Raw genomic sequence first — 18,626 nt, 5'->3', positions numbered from 1 at the left:
CTGTCTGTGTCTGTGTCTCTGTCTGTGTCTCTGTCTGTGTCTCTGTCACTGTCTCTGTCACTGTCTCTGTCAGTGTCTCTGTCTGTGTCTCTGTCAATGTCACTGTCTCTGTCACTGTCTCTGTCTCTGTCTGTGTCTCTCTCTGTGTCTCTGTCTCTGTCTGTGTCTCTGTCACTGTCTCTTTCTGTGTCTCTGCCTGTGTCTCTGTCTGTGTCTCTGTCTCTGTCTGTGTCTCTGTCACTGTCTCTGTCACTGTCTCTGTCTGTGTCTCTGTCTGTGTCTCTGTCTCTGTCTGTGTCTCTGTCTGTGTCTCTGTCACTGTCTCTGTCACTGTCTCTGTCTGTGTCTCTGTCTGTGTCTGTGTCTCTGTCAATGTCACTGTCTCTGTCACTGTCTCTGTCTGTGTCTCTGTCTGTGTCTCTGTCTCTGTCTCTGCCTGTGTCTCCGTCTGTGCCTCTGTCACTGTCTCTGTCTCTGTCTGTGTCTCTGTCTGTGTCTCTGTCACTGTCTCTGTCTCTGTCACTGTCTCTGCCTGTGTCTCTGACTGTGTCTGTGTCTCTGTCAATGTCACTGTCTCTGTCACTGTCTCTGTCTCTGTCTGTGTCTCTGTCTGTGTCTCTGTCTCTGTCTGTGTCTCCGTCTGTGTCTCTGTCACTGTCTCTGTCACTGTCTCTGTCTGTGTCTCTGTCTGTGTCTCTGTCAATGTCACTGTCTCTGTCACTGTCTCTGTCTCTGTCTGTGTCTCTGTCTGTGTCTCTGTCTCTGTCTGTGTCTCTGTCTCTGTCTGTGCCTGTGTCTCTGTCACTGTCTCTGTCTCGGTCTGTGCCTCTGTGACTGTCTCTGTCAATGTCACTGTCTCTGTCTGTGTCTCTGTCTGTGTCTCTGTATCTGTCTCTGTCTGTGTCTCTGTCTGTGTCTCTGTCTCTGTCTCTGTCACTGTCTCTGTCTGTGTCTCCCTCTGTGTCTCTGTCAATGTCACTGTCTCTGTCACTGTCTCTGTCTCTGTCTGTGTCTCTGTCTGTGTCTCTGTCACTGTCTCTGTCACTGTCTCTGTCTGTGTCTCTGTCTGTGTCGCTGTCTCTGTCTGTGTCTCTGTCACTGTCTCTGTCACTGTCTCTGTCTGTGTCTCTGTCAATGTCACTGTCTCTGTCACTGTCTCTGTCTCTGTCTGTGTCTCTGTCTGTGTCTCTGTCTGTGTCTCTGTCACTGTCTCTGCCACTGTCTCTGTCTGTGTCACTGTCTCTGTCTCTGTCACTGTCCCTGTCACTGTCACTGTCTCTGTCTGTGCCTGTGTCTCTGTCACTGTCTCTGTCACTGTCTCTGTCTGTGCCTGTGTCTCTGTCACTGTCTCTGTCTCGGTCTGTGTCTGTGCCTCTGTCTGTGTCTCTGTCACTGTCTCTGTCACTGTCTCTGTCTGTGTCTGTGTCTCTGTCTGTGTCTCTGTCTGTGTCTCTGTCACTGTCTCTGTCACTGTCTCTGTCAGTGTCTCTGTCTGTGTCTCTGTCAATGTCACTGTCTCTGTCACTGTCTCTGTCTCTGTCTGTGTCTCTCTCTGTGTCTCTGTCTCTGTCTGTGTCTCTGTCACTGTCTCTTTCTGTGTCTCTGTCTGTGTCTCTGTCTGTGTCTCTGTCTCTGTCTGTGTCTCTGTCACAGTCTCTGTCACTGTCTCTGTCTGTGTCTCTGTCTGTGTCTCTGTCTCTGTCTGTGTCTCTGTCTCTGCCACTGTCTCTGTCTGTGTCACTGTCTCTGTCTCTGTCACTGTCTCTGTCACTGTCTCTGTCTGTGCCTGTGTCTCTGTCACTGTCTCTGTCACTGTCTCTGTCTGTGCCTGTGTCTCTGTCACTGTCTCTGTCTCGGTCTGTGTCTGTGCCTCTGTCTGTGTCTCTGTCACTGTCTCTGTCACTGTCTCTGTCTGTGTCTGTGTCTCTGTCTGTGTCTCTGTCTGTGTCTCTTTCACTGTCTCTGTCACTGTCTCTTTCAGTGTCTCTGTCTGTGTCTCTGTCAATGTCACTGTCTCTGTCACTGTCTCTGTCTCTGTGTGTGTCTCTCTCTGTGTCTCTGTCTCTGTCTGTGTCTGTGTCACTGTCTCTTTCTGTGTCTCTGTCTGTGTCTCTGTCTCTGTCAGCGTCTCTGTCACTGTCTCTGTCACTGTCTCTGTCTGTGTCTCTGTCTGTGTCTCTGTCTGTGTCTCTGTCACTGTCTCTGTCACTGTCTCTGTCTGTGTCTCTGTCTGTGTCTGTGTCTCTGTCTGTGTCTCTGTCACTGTCACTGTCTCTGTCACTGTCTCTGTCTGTGTCTCTGTCTGTGTCTGTGTCTCTGTCAATGTCACTGTCTCTGTCACTGTCTCTGTCTCTGTCTGTGTCTCTGTCTGTGTCTCTGTCTCTGTCTGTGTCTCTGTCACTGTCTCTGTCACTGTCTCTGTCTGTGTCTCTGTCTGTGTCTCTGTCTGTGTCTCTGTCAATGTCACTGTCTCTGTCACTGTCTGTGTCTCTGTCTGTGTCTCTGTCTGTGTCTCTGTCTGTGTCTCTGTCTCTGTCTGTGTCTCTGTCACTGTCTCTGTCACTGTCTCTGTCTGTGTCTCTGTCTGTGTCTCTGTCTGTGTCTCTGTCAATGTCACTGTCTCTGTCACTGTCTCTGCCTCTGTCTGTGTCTCTGTCTGTGTCTCTGTCTCTGTCTCTGTCTCTGTCTGTGCCTGTGTCTCTGTCACTGTCTCTGTCTCGGTCTGTGCCTCTGTGACTGTCTCTGTCAATGTCACTGTCTCTGTCTCTGTCTGTGTCTCTGTCTGTGCCTCTGTCTCTGTCTCTGTCTGTGTCTCTCTCTGTGTCTCTGTCAATGTCACTGTCTCTGTCACTGTCTCTGTCTCTGTCTCTGTCTGTGTCTCTGTCTGTGTCTCTGTCACTGTCTCTGTCACTGTCTCTGTCTATGTCTCTGCCTGTGTCGCTGTCTCTGTCTGTGTCTCTGTCTGTGTCTCTGTCACTGTTTCTGTCACTGTCTCTGTCTGTGTCTCTGTAAATGTCACTGTCTCTGTCACTGTCTGTGTCTCTGTCTGTGTCACTGTCTCTGTCTCTGTCACTGTCTCTGTCACTGTCTCTGTCTGTGCCTGTGTCTCTGTCAATGTCTCTGTCACTGTCTCTGTCTGTGCCTGTGTCTCTGTCACTGTCTCTGTCTGTGCCTGTGTCTCTGTCAATGTCTCTGTCACTGTCTCTGTCTGTGCCTGTGTCTCTGTCACTGTCTCTGTCTCGGTCTGTGTCTGTGCCTCTGTCTGTGTCTCTGTCACTGTCTCTGTCACTGTCTCTGTCTGTGTCTGTGTCTCTGTCTGTGTCTCTGTCTGTGTCTCTGTCACTGTCTCTGTCACTGTCTCTGTCAGTGTCTCTGTCTGTGTCTCTGTCACTGTTTCTTTCTGTGTCTCTGTCTGTGTCTCTGTCTGTGTCTCTGTCTCTGTCTGTGTCTCTGTCACTGTCTCTGTCACTGTCTCTGTCTGTGTCTCTGTCTGTGTCTCTGTCTCTGTCTGTGTCTCTGTCTGTGTCTCTGTCACTGTCTCTGTCTGTGTCTCTGTCTGTGTCTGTGTCTCTGTCAATGTCACTGTCTCTGGTACTGTCTGTGTCTCTGTCTGTGTCTCTGTCTGTGTCTCTGTCTCTGTGTGTGTCTCCGTCTGTGTCTCTGTCACTGTCCCTGTCTCTGTCTGTGTCTCTGCCTGTGTCTCTGTCAATGTCTCTGTCACTGTCTCTGTCTGTGTCTCTGTCTGTGTCTCTGTCTCTGTCTGTGTCTCTGTCTGTGTCTCTGTCACTGTCACTGTCTCTGTCACTGTCTCTGTCTGTGTCTCTGTCTGTGTCTGTGTCTCTGTCAATGTCACTGTCTCTGTCACTGTCTCTGTCTCTGTCTGTGTCTCTGTCTGTGTCTCTGTCTCTGTCTGTGTCTCCGTCTGTGTCTCTGTCACTGTCTCTGTCACTGTCTCTGTCTGTGTCTCTGTCTGTGTCTCTGTCAATGTCACTGTCTCTGTCACTGTCTCTGTCTCTGTCTGTGTCTCTGTCTGTGTCTCTGTCTCTGTCTGTGTCTCTGTCTCTGTCTGTGCCTGTGTCTCGGTCACTGTCTCTGTCTGTGTCTGAGCCTGTGTCTCGGTCACTGTCTCTGTCTCGGTCTGTGCCTCTGTGACTGTCTCTGTCAATGTCACTGTCTCTGTCTCTGTCTGTGTCTCTGTCTGTGTCTCTGTCTCTGTCTGTGTCTCTGTCTGTGTCTCTGCCTGTGTCTCTGTCTCTGTCTCTGTCACTGTCTCTGTCTGTGTCTCTCTCTGTGTCTCTGTCAATGTCACTGTCTCTGTCACTGTTTCTGTCTCAGTCTGTGTCTCTGTCTGTGTCTCTGTGACTGTCTCTGTCACTGTCTCTGTCTGTGTCTCTGTCTGTGTCGCTGTCTCTGTCTGTGTCTCTGTCTGTGTCTCTGTCACTGTCTCTGTCACTGTCTCTGTCTGTGTCTCTGTCAATGTCACTGTCTCTGTCACTGTCTCTGTCTGTGTCTCTGTCTGTGTCTCTGTCTGTGTCTCTGTCACTGTCTCTGTCTGTGTCTCTGTCTGTGTCTCTGTCAATGTCACTGTCTCTGTCACTGTCTCTGTCACTGTCTCTGTCTGTGTCTGTGTCTGTGCCTGTGTCTCTGTCACTGTCTCCGTCTGTGTCTGTGTCTCTGTCACTGTCTCTGTCACTGTCTCTGTCTCTGTCTGTGTCTCTGTCTGTGTCTGTGCCTGTGTCTCTGTCACTGTCACTGTCTCCGTCTGTGTCTGTGTCTCTGTCAATGTCACTGCCTGTGTCTCTGTCTGTGTCTCTGTCACTGTCTCTGTCACTGTCTGTGTCTCTGCCTGTGTCGCTGTCTCTGTCTCTGTCACTGTCTCTGTCTGTGTCTCTCTCTGTGTCTCTGTCAATGTCACTGTCTCTGTCACTGTCTCTGTCTCAGTCTGTGTCTCTGTCTGTGTCTCTGTCTCTGTCTGTGTCTGTGCCTGTGTCTCTGTCACTGTCTCTGTCTCGGTCTGTGTCTGTGCCTCTGTGACTGTCTCTGTCAATGTCACTGTCTCTGTCTCTGTCTGTGTCTCAGTCTGTGTCTCTGTCTCTGTCACTGTCTCTGTCTGTGTCTCTGTCTGTGTCTCTGTCAATGTCACTGTCTCTGTCACTGTCTCTGTCTCTGTCTGTGTCTCTGTCTGTGTCTCTGTCTGTGTCTCTGTCTGTGTCTCTGTCACTGTCTCTGTCTGTGTCTCTGTCTGTGTCTCTGTCAATGTCACTGTCTCTGTCACTGTCTCTGTCTCTGTCTGTGTCTCTGTCTGTGTCTCTGTCTCTGTCTGTGTCTCTGTCTGTGTCTCTGTCACTGTCTCTGTCTGTGTCTGTGTCTGTATCTCTGTCAATGTCACTGTCTCTGTCACTGTCTCTGTCTGTGTCTCTGTCTGTGTCTGTGCATGTGTCTCTGTCACTGTCTCTGTCTGTGTCTGTGTCTCTGTCACTGTCTCTGTCAATGTCACTGTCTCTGTCTCTGTCTGTGTCTGTGTCTGTGTCTCTGTCAATGTCACTGTCTCTGTCACTGTCTCTCTCTGTGTCTCTGTCTGTGTCTGTGCCTGTGTCTCTGTCACTGTCTCTGTCTGTGTCTGTGTCTCTGTCACTGTCTCTGTCAATGTCACTGTCTCTGTCACTGTCTCTGTCTCTGTCTGTGTCTCTGTCAATGTCACAGTCTCTGTCACTGTCTCTGTCTCTGTTTGTGTCTATGTCTGTGTCTCTGTCTCTGTCTGTGTCTCTGTCACTGTCTCTGTCACTGTCTCTGTTAGTGTCTCTGTCTGTGTCTCTGTCTCTGTCTGTGTCTCTGTCACTGTCTCTGTCACTGTCTCTGCCTGTGTCTCTGCCTGTGTCTCTGACTCTGTCTGTGTCTCTCTCTGTGTCTCTGTCACTGTCTCTGTCACTGTCTCTGTCTGTGTCTCTGTCTGTGTCTCTGTCAATGTCACTGCCTCTGTCACTGTCTCTGTCTGTGTCTGTGTCTGTGTCTGTGTCTGTGTCTCTGTCTCTGTCTGTGTCTCTGTCTGTGTCTCTGTCAATGTCACTGTCTATGTCACTGTCTATGTGACTGTCTTTGTCTGTGTCTCTGTCTGTGTCTCTGTCTCTGTCAATGACACTGTCTCTGTCACTGTCTCTGTCTCTGCCTGTGTCTCTGTCTGTGTCTCTGTCTCTGTCTGTGTCTCTTTCTGTGTCTCTGTCACTGTCACTGTCTCTGTCACTGTCTCTGTCTGTGTCTCTGTCTGTGTCTGTGTCTCTGTCTGTGTCTCTGTCTCTGTCTGTGTCTCCGTCTGTGTCTCTGTCACTGTCTCTGTCACTGTCTCTGTCTGTGTCTCTGTCTGTGTCTCTGTCAATGTCACTGTCTCTGTCACTGTCTCTGTCTCTGTCTCTGTCTGTGTCTCTGTCTGTGTCTCTGTCTCTGTCTCTGTCTGTGTCTCTGTCTCTGTCTGTGCCTGTGTCTCTGTCACTGTCTCTGTTTCGGTCTGTGCCTCTGTGACTGTCTCTGTCAATGTCACTGTCTCTGTCTCTGTCTGTGTCCCTGTCTGTGTCTCTGTCTCTGTCTGTGTCTCCGTCTGTGTCTCTGTCACTGTCTCTGTCACTGTCTCTGTCTGTGTCTCTGTCTGTGTCTCTGTCAATGTCACTGTCTCTGTCACTGTCTCTGCCTCTGTCTCTGTCTCTGTCTCTGTCTGTGTCTCTGTCTCTGTCTCTGTCTGTGTCTCTGTCTCTGTCTGTGCCTGTGTCTCTGTCACTGTCTCTGTCTCGGTCTGTGCCTCTGTGACTGTCTCTGTCAATGTCACTGTCTGTGTCGCTGTCACTGTCTCTGTCACTGTCTCTGTCTGTGTCTCTGTCTGTGTCTCTGTCTGTGTCTCTGTCACTGTCTCTGTCACTGTCTCTGTCTGTGTCTCTGTCTGTGTCTCTGTCTGTGTCTCTGTCACTGTCTCTGTCATTGTCTGTGTCTGTGTCTCTGTCTGTGTCTGTGTCTGTGTCTGTGTCTCTGTCTCTGTCTCTGTCTGTGTCTCTGTCTCTGTCTGTGTCTCTGTCTCTGTCTGTGTCTCTGTCTGTGTCTCTGTCACTGTCTCTGTCACTGTCTCTGTCTGTGTCTCTGCCTGTGTCTCTGTCAATGTCACTGTCTCTGTCACTGTCTCTGTCTCTGTCTGTGTCTCTGTCTGTGTCTATGTCTCTGTCCCTGTCTGTGTCTCTGTCTGTGTCTCTGTCACTGTCTCTGTCACTGTCTCTGTCTGTGTCTCTGTCTGTGTCTCTGTCTCTGTCTGTGTCTCTGTCTGTGTCTCTGTCACTGTCTCTGTCACTGTCTCTGTCTGTGTCTCTGTCAATGTCACTGTCTCTGTCTGTGTCTCTGTCAATGTCACTGTCTCTGTCACTGTCTCTGTCTCTGTCTGTGTCTCTGTCTGTGTCTCTGTCACTGTCTCTGTCTGTGTCTCTGTCTGTGTCTATGTCAATGTCACTGTCTCTGTCACTCTCTCTGTCTGTGTCTCTGTCTGTGTCTGTGCCTGTGTCTCTGTCACTGTCTCGGTCTGTGTCTGTGTCTCTGTCACTGTCTCTGTCAATGTCAGTGTCTCTGTCACTGTCTCTGTCTCTGTCTGTGTCTCTATCTGTGTCTCTGTCTCTGTCTGTGTCTCTGTCTGTGTCTGTGCCTGTGTCTCTGTCACTGTCTCTGTCTCGGTCTGTTTCTGTGCCTCTGTGACTGTCTCTGTCTCTGTCACTGTCTCTGTCTGTGCCTGTGTCTCTGTCACTGTCTCTGTCTCGGTCTGTGTCTGTGCCTCTGTCTGTGTCGCTGTCACTGTCTCTGTCACTGTCTCTGTCTGTGTCTCTGTCTGTGTCTCTGTCTGTGTCTCTGTCACTGTCTCTGTCAGTGTCTCTGTCTGTGTCTCTGTCTGTGTCTCTGTCTGTGTCTCTGTTACTGTCTCTGTCACTGTCTCTGTCAGTGTCTCTGTCTGTGTCTCTGTCAATGTCACTGTCTCTGTCACTGTCTCTGTCTCTGACTGTGTCTCTCTCTGTGTCTCTGTCTCTGTCTGTGTCTCTTCCACTGTCTCTTTCTGTGTCTCTGTCTGTGTCTCTGTCTGTGTCTCTGTCTCTGTCTGTGTCTCTGTCACTGTCTCTGTCACTGTCTCTGTCTGTGTCTCTGTCTGTGACTCTGTCTCTGTCTGTGTCTCTGTCTGTGTCTCTGTCACTGTCTCTGTCACTGTCTCTGTCTGTGTCTCTGTCTGTGTCTGTGTCTCTGTCAATGTCACTGTCTCTGTCACTGGTCACTGTCTCTGTCTCTGTCTGTGTCTCTGTCTGTGTCTCTGTCTCTGTCTGTTTCTCCGTCTGTGTCTCTGTCACTGTCTCTGTCACTGTCTCTGTCTGTGTCTCTGTCTGTGTCTCTGTCAATGTCTCTGTCACTGTCTCTGTCTGTGTCTCTGTCTGTGTCTCTGTCTCTGTCTGTGTCTCTGTCTGTGTCTCTGTCACTGTCACTGTCTCTGTCACTGTCTCTGTCTGTGTCTCTGTCTGTGTCTGTGTCTCTCTCAATGTCACTGTCTCTGTCACTGTCTCTGTCTCTGTCTGTCTCTGTCTGTGTCTCTGTCTCTGTCTGTGTCTCCGTCTGTGTCTCTGTCACTGTCTCTGTCACTGTCTCTGTCTGTGCCTCTGTCTGTGTCTCTGTCAATGTCACTGTCTCTGTCACTGTCTCCGTCTCTGTCTGTGTCTCTGTCTGTGTCTCTGTCTCTGTCTGTGTCTCTGTCTCTGTCTGTGCCTGTGTCTCTGTCACTGTCTCTGTCTGTGTCTCTCTCTGTGTCTCTGTCACTGTCTCTGTCTGTGTCTCTCTCTGTGTCTCTGTCAATGTCACTGTCTCTGTCACTGTCTCTGTCTCTGTCTGTGTCTCTGTCTGTGTCTCTGTCTGTGTCTCTGTCACTGTCTCTGTCACTGTCTCTGTCTGTGTCTCTGTCTGTGTCGCTGTCTCTGTCTGTGTCTCTGTATGTGTCTCTGTCACTGTCTCTGTCACTATCTCTGTCTGTGTCTCTGTCAATGTCACTGTCTCTGTCTGTGTCTCTGTCTGTGTCTCTGTCTGTGTCTCTGTCTGTGTCTCTGTCACTGTCTCTGCCACGGTCTCTGTCTGTGTCACTGTCTCTGTCTCTGTCACTGTCTCTGTCACTGTCTCTGTCTGTGCCTGTGTCTCTGTCACTTTCTCTGTCACTGTCTCTGTCTGTGCCTGTGTCTCTGTCACTGTCTCTGTCTCGGTCTGTGTCTGTGCCTCTGTCTGTGTATCTGTCACTGTCTCTGTCACTGTCTCTGTCTGTGTCTGTGTCTCTGTCTGTGTCTCTGTCTGTGTCTCTGTCAATGTCTCTGTCACTGTCTCTGTCACTGTCTCTGTCTGTGTCTCTGTCTCTGTCTCTGTCTGTGTCTCTGTAACTGTCTCTGTCACTGTCTCTGTCTGTGTCTCTATCTGTGTCTCTGTCTCTGTCTGTGTCTCTGCCTGTGTCTCTGTCACTGTCTCTGTCACTCTCTCTTTCTGTGTCTCTGTCTGTGTCTGTGTCTCTGTCAATGTCACTGTCTCTGTCACTGTCTCTGTCTCTGTCTGTGTCTCTGTCTGTGTCTCTGTCTCTGTCTGTGTCTCCGTCTGTGTCTCTGCCAATGTCTCTGTCACTGTCTCTGTCTGTGTCTCTGTCTGTGTCTCTGTCTCTGTCTGTGTCTCTTTCTGTGTCTCTGTCACTGTCACTGTCTCTGTCACTGTCTCTGTCTGTGTCTCTGTCTGTGTCTGTGTCTCTGTCAATGTCACTGTCTCTGTCACTGTCTCTGTCTCTGTCTGTGTCTCTGTCTGTGTCTCTGTCTCTGTCTGTGTCTCCGTCTGTGTCTCTGTCACTGTCTCTGTCACTGTCTCTGTCTGTGTCTCTGTCTGTGTCTCTGTCAATGTCACTGTCACTGTCTCTGTCACTGTCTCTGTCTCTGTCTCTGTCTGTGTCTCTGTCTGTGTCTCTGTCTCTGTCTCTGTCTGTGTCTCTGTCTCTGGCTGTGCCTGTGTCTCTGTCACTGTCTCTGTCTCGGTCTGTGCCTCTGTGACTGTCTCTGTCAATGTCACTGTCTCTGTCTCTGTCTGTGTCCCTGTCTGTGTCTCTGTCTCTGTCTCTGTCTCTGTCTGTGTCTCTGTCTGTGTCTCTGTCTGTGTCTCTGTCTCTGTCTGTGTCTCTGTCTGTGTCTCTGTCACTGTCTCTGTCACTCTCTCTTTCTGTGTCTCTGTCTGTGTCTGTGTCTCTGTCAATGACACTGTCTCTGTCACTGTCTCTGTCTCTGCCTGTGTCTCTGTCTGTGTCTCTGTCTCTGTCTGTGTCTCTTTCTGTGTCTCTGTCACTGTCACTGTCTCTGTCACTGTCTCTGTCTGTGTCTCTGTCTGTGTCTGTGTCTCTGTCAATGTCACTGTCTCTGTCACTGTCTCTGTCTCTGTCTGTGTCTCTGTCTGTGTCTCTGTCTCTGTCTGTGTCTCCGTCTGTGTCTCTGTCACTGTCTCTGTCACTGTCTCTGTCTGTGTCTCTGTCTGTGTCTCTGTCAATGTCACTGTCTCTGTCACTGTCTCTGTCTCTGTCTCTGTCTGTGTCTCTGTCTGTGTCTCTGTCTCTGTCTCTGTCTGTGTCTCTGTCTCTGTCTGTGCCTGTGTCTCTGTCACTGTCTCTGTCTCGGTCTGTGCCTCTGTGACTGTCTCTGTCAATGTCACTGTCTCTGTCTCTGTCTGTGTCCCTGTCTGTGTCTCTGTCTCTGTCTGTGTCTCCGTCTGTGTCTCTGTCACTGTCTCTGTCACTGTCTCTGTCTGTGTCTCTGTCTGTGTCTCTGTCAATGTCACTGTCTCTGTCACTGTCTCTGTCTCTGTCTCTGTCTGTGTCTCTGTCTGTGTCTCTGTCTCTGTCTCTGTCTGTGTCTCTGTCTCTGTCTGTGCCTGTGTCTCTGTCACTGTCTCTGTCTCGGTCTGTGCCTCTGTGACTGTCTCTGTCAATGTCACTGTCTCTGTCTCTGTCTGTGTCCCTGTCTGTGTCTCTGTCTCTGTCTCTGCCACGGTCTCTCTCTGTGTCACTGTCTCTGTCTCTGTCACTGTCTCTGTCACTGTCTCTGTCTGTGCCTGTGTCTCTGTCACTTTCTCTGTCACTGTCTCTGTCTGTGCCTGTGTCTCTGTCACTGTCTCTGTCTCGGTCTGTGTCTGTGCCTCTGTCTGTGTATCTGTCACTGTCTCTGTCACTGTCTCTGTCTGTGTCTGTGTCTCTGTCTCTGTCTCTGTCTGTGTCTCTGTAACTGTCTCTGTCACTGTCTCTGTCTGTGTCTCTATCTGTGTCTCTGTCTCTGTCTGTGTCTCTGCCTGTGTCTCTGTCACTGTCTCTGTCACTCTCTCTTTCTGTGTCTCTGTCTGTGTCTGTGTCTCTGTCAATGTCACTGTCTCTGTCACTGTCTCTGTCTCTGTCTGTGTCTCTGTCTGTGTCTCTATCTCTGTCTGTGTCTCCGTCTGTGTCTCTGCCAATGTCTCTGTCACTGTCTCTGTCTGTGTCTCTGTCTGTGTCTCTGTCTCTGCCTGTGTCTCTTTCTGTGTCTCTGTCACTGTCACTGTCTCTGTCACTGTCTCTGTCTGTGTCTCTGTCTGTGTCTGTGTCTCTGTCAATGTCACTGTCTCTGTCACTGTCTCTGTCTCTGTCTGTGTCTCTGTCTGTGTCTCTGTCTCTGTCTGTGTCTCCGTCTGTGTCTCTGTCACTGTCTCTGTCACTGTCTCTGTCTGTGTCTCTGTCTGTGTCTCTGTCAATGTCACTGTCACTGTCTCTGTCACTGTCTCTGTCTCTGTCTCTGTCTGTGTCTCTGTCTGTGTCTCTGTCTCTGTCTCTGTCTGTGTCTCTGTCTCTGTCTGTGCCTGTGTCTCTGTCACTGTCTCTGTCTCGGTCTGTGCCTCTGTGACTGTCTCTGTCAATGTCACTGTCTCTGTCTCTGTCTGTGTCCCTGTCTGTGTCTCTGTCTCTGTCTCTGTCTGTGTCTCTGTCTGTGTCTCTGTCTGTGTCTCTGTCTCTGTCTGTGTCTCTGTCTGTGTCTCTGTCACTGTCTCTGTCACTCTCTCTTTCTGTGTCTCTGTCTGTGTCTGTGTCTCTGTCAATGACACTGTCTCTGTCACTGTCTCTGTCTCTGCCTGTGTCTCTGTCTGTGTCTCTGTCTCTGTCTGTGTCTCTTTCTGTGTCTCTGTCACTGTCACTGTCTCTGTCACTGTCTCTGTCTGTGTCTCTGTCTGTGTCTGTGTCTCTGTCAATGTCACTGTCTCTGTCACTGTCTCTGTCTCTGTCTGTGTCTCTGTCTGTGTCTCTGTCTCTGTCTGTGTCTCCGTCTGTGTCTCTGTCACTGTCTCTGTCACTGTCTCTGTCTGTGTCTCTGTCTGTGTCTCTGTCAATGTCACTGTCTCTGTCACTGTCTCTGTCTCTGTCTCTGTCTGTGTCTCTGTCTGTGTCTCTGTCTCTGTCTCTGTCTGTGTCTCTGTCTCTGTCTGTGCCTGTGTCTCTGTCACTGTCTCTGTCTCGGTCTGTGCCTCTGTGACTGTCTCTGTCAATGTCACTGTCTCTGTCTCTGTCTGTGTCCCTGTCTGTGTCTCTGTCTCTGTCTCTGTCTCTGGCTGTGTCTCTGTCTGTGTCTCTGTCTCTGTCTCTGTCACTGTCTCTGTCTGTGTCTCTGTCTGTGTCTCTGTCACTGTCTCTGTCACTGTCTCTGTCTGTGTCTCTGTCTGTGTCGCTGTCTCTGTCTGTGTCTCTGTCTGTGTCTCTGTCACTGTCTCTGTCACTGTCTCTGTCTGTGTCTCTGTCAATGTCACTGTCTCTGTCACTGTCTCTGTCTCTGTCTGTGTCTCTGTCTGTGTCTCTGTCACTGTCTCTGTCTGTGTCTCTGTCTGTGTCTCTGTCAATGTCACTGTCTCTGTCACTGTCTCTGTCTCTGTCTCTGTCTGTGTCTCTGTCTGTGTCTGTGCCTGTGTCTCTGTCACTGTCTCCGTCTGTGTCTGTGTCTCTGTCACTGTCTCTGTCACTGTCTCTGTCTCTGTCTGTGTCTCTGTCTGTGTCTGTGCCTGTGCCTCTGTCACTGTCTCCGTCTGTGTCTTTGTCTCTGTCACTGTCTCTGTCAATGTCACTGTCTCTGTCACTGTCTCTGTCTCTGTCTCTGTCTGTGTCTCTGTCTGTGTCTCTGTCTGTGTCTGTGCCTGTGTCTCTGTCACTGTCTCCGTCTGTGTCTGTGTCTCTGTCACTGTCTCTGTCAATGTCACTGTCTCTGTCACTGTCTCTGTCTCTGTCTGTGTCTCTGTCTGTGTCTCTGTCTGTGTCTCTGTCTCTGTCTGTGTCTGTGCCTGTGTCTCTGTCACTGTCTCTGTCTCGGTCTGTGTCTGTGTCTCTGTCTGTGTCGCTGTCTCTGTCTGTGTCTCTGTCTGTGTCTCTGTCACTGTCTCTGTCACTGTCTCTGTCTGTGTCTCTGTCAATGTCACTGTCTCTGTCACTGTCTCTGTCTCTGTCTGTGTCTCTGTCTGTGTCTCTGTCTGTGTCTCTGTCACTGTCTCTGCCACGGTCTCTCTCTGTGTCACTGTCTCTGTCTCTGTCACTGTCTCTGTCACTGTCTCTGTCTGTGCCTGTGTCTCTGTCACTTTCTCTGTCACTGTCTCTGTCTGTGCCTGTGTCTCTGTCACTGTCTCTGTCTCGGTCTGTGTCTGTGCCTCTGTCTGTGTATCTGTCACTGTCTCTGTCACTGTCTCTGTCTGTGTCTGTGTCTCTGTCTGTGTCTCTGTCTGTGTCTCTGTCACTGTTTCTGTCACTGTCTCTGTCACTGTCTCTGTCTGTGTCTCTGTCTCTGTCTCTGTCTGTGTCTCTGTAACTGTCTCTGTCACTGTCTCTGTCTGTGTCTCTGTCTGTGTCTCTGTCTGTGTCTGTGTCTCTGCCTGTGTCTCTGTCACTGTCTCTGTCACTCTCTCTTTCTGTGTCTCTGTCTGTGTCTGTGTCTCTGTCAATGTCACTGTCTCTGTCACTGTCTCTGTCTCTGCCTGTGTCTCTGTCTGTGTCTCTGTCTCTGTCTGTGTCTCCGTCTGTGTCTCTGTCAATGTCTCTGTCACTGTCTCTGTCTGTGTCTCTGTCTGTGTCTCTGTCTCTGTCTGTGTCTCTTTCTGTGTCTCTGTCACTGTCACTGTCTCTGTCACTGTCTCTGTCTGTGTCTCTGTCTGTGTCTGTGTCTCTGTCAATGTCACTGTCTCTGTCACTGTCTCTGTCTCTGTCTGTGTCTCTGTCTGTGTCTCTGTCTCTGTCTGGGTCTCCGTCTGTGTCTCTGTCACTGTCTCTGTCACTGTCTCTGTCTGTGTCTCTGTCTGTGCCTCTGTCAATGTCACTGTCTCTGTCACTGTCTCTGTCTCTGTCTCTGTCTGTGTCTCTGTCTGTGTCTCTGTCTCTGTCTGTGTCTCTGTCTCTGTCTGTGCCTGTGTCTCTGTCACTGTCTCTGTCTCGGTCTGTGCCTCTGTGACTGTCTCTGTCAATGTCACTATCTCTGTCTCTGTCTGTGTCCCTGTCTGTGTCTCTGTCTCTGTCTCTGTCTGTGTCTCTGTCTGTGTCTCTGTCTCTGTCTCTGTCACTGTCTCTGTCTGTGTCTCTCTCTGTGTCTCTGTCAATGTCACTGTCTCTGTCACTGTCTCTGTCTCTGTCTGTGTCTCTGTCTGTGTCTCTGTCACTGTCTCTGTCACTGTCTCTGTCTGTGTCTCTGTCTGTGTCGCTGTCTCTGTCTGTGTCTCTGTCTGTGTCTCTGTCACTGTCTCTGTCACTGTCTCTGTCTGTGTCTCTGTCAATGTCACTGTCTCTGTCACTGTCTCTGTCTCTGTCTGTGTCTCTGTCTGTGTCTCTTTCACTGTCTCTATCTGTGTCTCTGTCTGTGTCTCTGTCAATGTCACTGTCTCTGTCACTGTCTCTGTCTCTGTCACTGTCTCTGTCTCTGTCTGTGTCTCTGTCTGTGTCTGTGCCTGTGCCTCTGTCACTGTCTCCGTCTGTGTCTGTGTCTCTGTCACTGTCTCTGTCAATGTCACTGTCTCTGTCACTGTCTCTGTCTCTGTCTGTGTCTCTGTCTGTGTCTCTGTCTGTGTCTGTGCCTGTGTCTCTGTCACTGTCTCCGTCTGTGTCTGTGTCTCTGTCACTGTCTCTGTCAATGTCACTGTCTCTGTCACTGTCTCTGTCTCTGTCTGTGTCTCTGTCTGTGTCTTTGTCTGTGTCTCTGTCACTGTCTGTGTCAGTGCCTGTGTCTCTGTCACTGTCTCTGTCTCGGTCTGTGTCTGTGCCTCTGTGACTGTCTCTGTCAATGTCACTGTCTCTGTCTCTGTCTGTGTCTCTGTCTGTGTCTCTGCCTCTGTCTGTGTCTCTGTCCCTGTCTCTGTCACTGTCTCTGTCTGTGTCTCTGTCTGTGTCTCTGTCAATGTCACTGTCACTGTCACTGTCTCTGTCTCTGTCTGTGTCTCTGTCTGTGTCTCTGTTTGTGTCTCTGTCTCTGTCTGTGTCTCTGTCACTGTCTCTGTCTGTGTCTCTGTCTGTGTCTCTGTCAATGTCACTGTCTCTGTCACTGTCTCTGTCTCTGTCTGTGTCTCTGTCTGTGTCTCTGTCTCTGTCTGTGTCTCCGTCTGTGTCTCTGTCACTGTCTCTGTCTCTGTCTGTGTCTCTGTCTGTGTCTCTGTCTCTGTCTGTGTCTCCGTCTGTGTCTCTGTCACTGTCTCTGTCACTGTCTCTGTCTGTGTCTGTGTCTGTGTCTGTGTCTCTGTCAATGTCACTGTCTCTGTCACTGTCTCTGTCTGTGTCTCTGTCTGTGTCTGTGCCTGTGTCTCTGTCACTGTCTCTGTCTGTGTCTGTGTCTCTGTCACTGTCTCTGTCAATGTCACTGTCTCTGTGTCTGTCTGTGTCTGTGTCTGTGTCTCTGTCAATGTCACTGTCTCTGTCACTGTCTCTGTCTGTGTCTCTGTCTGTGTCTGTGCCTGTGTCTCTGTCACTGTCTCTGTCTGTGTCTGTGTCTCTCTCACTGTCTCTGTCAATTTCACTGTCTCTGTCACTGTCTCTGTCTCTGTCTGTGTCTCTGTCAATGTCACTGTCTCTGTCACTGTCTCTGTCTCTGTCTGTGTCTCTGTCTGTGTCTCTGTCTGTGTCTCTGTCTCTGTCTGTGTCTCTGTCACTGTCTCTGTCTGTGTCTCTGTCTGTGTCTCTGTCTCTGTCTCTGTCACTGTCTCTGTCACTGTCTCTGTCTGTGTCTCTGTCTCTGTCTGTGTCTCTGTCTGTGTCTCTGTCACTGTCTCTGTCACTGTCTCTGTCTGTGTCTCTGTCTGTGTCTCTGTCAATGTCACTGTCTCTGTCACTGTCTCTGTCTCTGTCTGTGTCTCTGTCTGTGTCTCTGTCTGTGTCTCTGTCACTGTCTCTCTCTGTGTCTCTGTCTGTGTCTCTGTCTGTGTCTCTGTCTGTGTCTCTGTCTCTGTCTGTGTCTCTGTCACTGTCTCTGTCTGTGTCTCTGTCTGTGTCTCTGTCTCTGTCTCTGTCACTGTCTCTGTCACTGTCTCTGTCTGTGTCTCTGTCTCTGTCTGTGTCTCTGTCTGTGTCTCTGTCACTGTCTCTGTCACTGTCTCTGTCTGTGTCTCTGTCTGTGTCTCTGTCAATGTCACTGTCTCTGTCACTGTCTCTGTCTCTGTCTGTGTCTCTGTCTGTGTCTCTGTCTGTGTCTCTGTCTCTGTCTCTGTCTGTGTCTCTGTCACTGTCTCTGTCTGTGTCTCTGTCTGTGTCTCTGTCTCTGTCTCTGTCACTGTCTCTGTCACTGTCTCTGTCTGTGTCTCTGTCTCTGTCTGTGTCTCTGTCACTGTCTCTGTCACTGTCTCTGTCTGTGTCTCTGTCTGTGTCTCTGTCAATGTCACTGTCTCTGTCACTGTCTCTGTCTCTGTCTGTGTCTGTGTCTGTGTCTGTGTCTGTGTCTCTGTCTCTGTCTCTGTCACTGTCTCTGTCACTGTCTCTGTCTGTGTCTCTGTCTGTGTCTCTGTCAATGTCACTGTCTATGTCACCGTCTCTGTCTGTGTCTCTTTCTGTGTCTCTGTCACTGTCTCTGTCACTGTCTCTGTCTGTGTCTCTGTCTGTGTCTCTGTCAATGTCACTGTCTCTGTCTCTGTCTGTGTCTCTGTCTGTGTCTGTGTCTCTGTCTGTGTCTCTGTCTGTGTCTGTGTCTCTGTCACTGTCTCTGTCTCGGTCTGTGTCTGTGCCTCTTTGACTGTCTCTGTCAATGTCACTGTCTATGTCACTGTCTCTGTCTGTGTCTCTGTCTGTGTCTCTGTCACTGTCTCTGTCACTGTCTCTGTCACTGTCTCTGTCTGTGTCTCTGTCTCTGTCTGTGTCTCTGTCAATGTCACTGTCTCTGTCTCTGTCTGTGTCTCTGTCTGTGTCTGTGTCTCTGTCTGTGTCTCTGTCTGTGTCTGTGTCTCTGTCTCTGTCTGTATCTCTGTCTGTGTCTGTGTCTGTGTCTGTGTCTGTGTCTGTGTCTGTGTCTCTGTCTCTGTCTGTGTCTCTGTCTGTGTCTCTGTCTCTGTCTGTGTCTCTGTCTGTGTCTCTGTCACTGTCACTGTCTCTGTCTGTGTCTCTGTCTGTGTCTCTGTCAATGTCACTGTCTCTGTCACTGTCTCTGTCTCTGTCTGTGTCTCTGTCTGTGTCTCTGTCTCTGTCCTTGTCTGTGTCTCTGTCTGTGTCTCTGTCACTGTCTCTGTCACTGTCTCTGTCTGTGTCTCTGTCTGTGTCTCTGTCTCTGTCTGTGTCTCTGTCTGTGTCTCTGTCACTGTCTCTGTCACTGTCTCTGTCTGTGTCTCTGTCAATGTCACTGTCTCTGTCTGTGTCTCTGTCAATGTCACTGTCTCTGTCACTGTCTCTGTCTCTGTCTGTGTCTCTGTCTGTGTCTCTGTCTGTGTCTCTGTCACTGTCTCTGTCTGTGTCTCTGTCTGTGTCTATGTCAATGTCACTGTCTCTGTCACTCTCTCTGTCTGTGTCTCTGTCTGTGTCTGTGCCTGTGTCTCTGTCACTGTCTCGGTCTGTGTCTGTGTCTCTGTCACTGTCTCTGTCAATGTCACTGTCTCTGTCTCTGTCTGTGTCTCTGTCTGTGTCTCTGTCTCTGTCTGTGTCTCTGTCCCTGTCTCTGTCACTGTCTCTGTCTGTGTCTCTGTCTGTGTCTCTGTCAATGTCACTGTCACTGTCACTGTCTCTGTCTCTGTCTGTGTCTCTGTCTGTGTCTCTGTTTGTGTCTCTGTCTCTGTCTGTGTCTCTGTCACTGTCTCTGTCTGTGTCTCTGTCTGTGTCTCTGTCAATGTCACTGTCTCTGTCACTGTCTCTGTCTCTGTCTGTGTCTCTGTCTGTGTCTCTGTCTCTGTCTGTGTCTCCGTCTGTGTCTCTGTCACTGTCTCTGTCTCTGTCTGTGTCTCTGTCTGTGTCTCTGTCTCTGTCTGTGTCTCCGTCTGTGTCTCTGTCACTGTCTCTGTCACTGTCTCTGTCTGTGTCTGTGTCTGTGTCTGTGTCTCTGTCAATGTCACTGTCTCTGTCACTGTCTCTGTCTGTGTCTCTGTCTGTGTCTGTGCCTGTGTCTCTG

Source organism: Scyliorhinus torazame, chromosome 20, assembly GCF_047496885.1.
Source record: "Scyliorhinus torazame isolate Kashiwa2021f chromosome 20, sScyTor2.1, whole genome shotgun sequence".
Lineage (NCBI taxonomy): Eukaryota > Metazoa > Chordata > Chondrichthyes > Carcharhiniformes > Scyliorhinidae > Scyliorhinus > Scyliorhinus torazame.
The sequence above is the reverse complement of the archived record's forward strand: the minus strand, read 5'-3'. Positions refer to the sequence as shown.